The sequence below is a fragment of the Phyllostomus hastatus genome, unplaced genomic scaffold (assembly GCF_019186645.2).
Source record: "Phyllostomus hastatus isolate PE091 unplaced genomic scaffold, TTU_PhHast_1.1 phas_contig_283, whole genome shotgun sequence".
Lineage (NCBI taxonomy): Eukaryota > Metazoa > Chordata > Mammalia > Chiroptera > Phyllostomidae > Phyllostomus > Phyllostomus hastatus.
Window position 1 is genome coordinate 11,625,388 of NW_025333833.1, and position 2,626 is coordinate 11,628,013.

Genomic DNA, 2,626 nt, shown 5'->3' on the forward strand with positions numbered 1-2,626 from the left:
GAGACAGAGAGATAGGCCAAGGGGGGGCGGAGTGTGGGGGAGAGAGGAAGTGTATCAGATACCACTGGGAGGGATCAGTTCCCCAAAATGCTTCTGCTCGGTCACCTAGCTTGTGCTCTCCGTCTTCCCCCGCTTCTGCCGCGGCTCTGCGTCAGGGTGCTGCCGGAGGCTCAGGGCGCCCCGGGCCGGCCCTCGCACCTCCCTGCGTCCTGCCCGCCACACCCGTGTTCAGTGAGGGTGCAGGGTGGGAGGACACTTCTTTCCAGCCGCACGTGAACTCCGCACCCACCTTCTCATAACCTCGTGGGCCATCTTGACGTATTTGTGTTTTATCTTGAGCTCAAATGAGCCATTAGCTCATTTCGGATGCCCAAGGATGGTCTTGGGTGTCCACCTGCGTCTGAGTCACTGTCGTGAACGCTTGGGAAGCTCAGGAGGGCGCAATCTCCTGCTAACACTGAAAGCAGGAGCCGTGCGTGACAGTGGATTACGGCTCCTCCCGCCCCTGCGTGAAAAACAAGGGACATGGGTTCGTCTCATTGAGGACGGATGTTATCAGCCAGTCTCCAAAATAGGATTTAAGGTTCCTCCCCTGGGAGTGAGGGGGGTATAAGGGGACTAAATGGTAATGGAACAAATATAATAAAAAGTTTAAAAAAACATTCTTTCCTTTGCTAACCCAAAAAAGTAAAAATCAGTAAAATCTCCCTGAGGAACCGTTGTGAGTACAGAGTATAACCAATTTGATTTACTGAAATCCTGACTTCTCGTTAGTATTAGAGAAATGTCCCTACAGCAACGGAAAGAACTCACTAAGTATCACCCAGATTCCCCAAGAGTCTGAAAAGAAAACTTACAATTGTATTTCCATAGGATCTGGGGGGTCGAAGGTGTGAGAACGGAGGAGACGAGCCTCCACTCCCTGGGTTGGGAAGGCCTTCCCACCTCATTTCTTCGCCTGGCGAACTCCTATTCACCCGCGAAGGCCCAGTGGAATGCCGCCCCTCTCTGAAATCCAGCCCCACACTCCAGGTAACAGGGATCATGTTCCCTCCTTTGTACCACCTCTTCACTCTAGGATCCCCAGCACGAATACTCAGCATGAGATGAAGGAACGTATTTCAGAAACAAGTCAGAAATCATTGGCCAGTGACCTGCAGGTGACAGAGGCGCCAGGGTGGACATTGCTAGTCCACCCAGTGAATACATAATCAAACCCCGATTTGCACATTGATTACTCCCAGGAAAAGTCAGTGGTTTTGTGGCTAATTGGTGAGGTCTTTTGTAGCTAAGCTAGACTTTACTTAAACTCTTCCCCCTCCACCTTTTTATTTTATTATCCTAGTCAGCCACACAGAACTTTCCTTAGACTGACACCTAGGACCTCTCCGGCCTTATTTCCCAGAATGCCCCTTCCCCTACGGACCACAGACTGCACTGCTCGCTCCTCTCCCTCCAGGCCTTCACTTCCTGCCTCCCTGCTTTGGCCCGGGCTGGGTCTTCTCCCTGAGCCGCCCTTCTGGTGTCTGCACCTACACAGCCACCTTTGCCAGCCTTCGGTGTCCTGTGCAAATATCTCCTTCCTTCACAAGTCACCCTGGAATCAGGTCCCCCCTCAAGCCCCACACCTGTGGCCTCAGCTTCTGAACTCCCGTGTGGCACCTAAGTGGAGTTCCGAGTGTGCCTGTGCATCTTAGAACAGGCTGTGCCCCTCGGGAGGCAGTCCTGGGGCTGCCTGCCCATGCATCCCTCAGAGTGCCACCGAGCCACTCCCACTCGGTTCTGTCCCCTTGCCCTCCATGCCTGCTGTCGCCAAGCCATCAGATGGACGTACAGTCTCCTAGTGTCTTGCCTTCCCATCTGTTCTTCACACAGCAACCAGACTTCTAAAGACACAAGTCAGATCACATCATGCCCCTGTTGTAAAACCTTCAGTGCTGCCCTGGCTGGTGCGGTTCAGTGGATTGAGTGCTGGCTTGAGAACCAGCGGGGTCACTGGTTCAATCCCCAGACAGGGCACATGCCTGGGTTGCAGGATGGGTCCCCAGTGGGGGGCGTGCAAGAAGCAACCACACAGTGATATTTTTCTCCCTCTCTTTCTCCTTCCCTTCCCCTCTCTCGAAAAGTAAATAAAATCTTAAAAAGCAATCGAAAACAAAAAACCCCTCTGTGCCTTTGCATTGCTCTCAGGATACGGTCCCCCCAGCGTCACGAGAAGGGCCCTGAGTGCTGCTCATTCATTCCTCGCCATAGTGCCTCCTTCCCGGCGCTCCGGCCGCCCGGTCTCCTTTCATGCTCCCTCCGCCCAGGGTGCTCTTCCCTAGCCCTGTGCCTGGCTGGGTCCCACTCACCTGTCCCTGCCTCTGAATGGCCTTTCCTGAGCTGCGACCTCACTGTGACACCCTGCTCTCTCTCTCACAGCGCACAGTCCTCTCCGGTCACGGTGTTAGCGACAGTGTGTAACTGTACACCCTCCGTCAGGTTGTTTCTGTCCCCCAGTGCAGACGGCCACTGCGGCTGTCTTTGATCACAACACTCGAGGACACTGCCAGTAGACAGCCTTTGCGGGTGCCCTTCCTTCCCCACCCTCCTCTCGGGAGAGCCCCCACTCTGTCGGAGTCCCCAC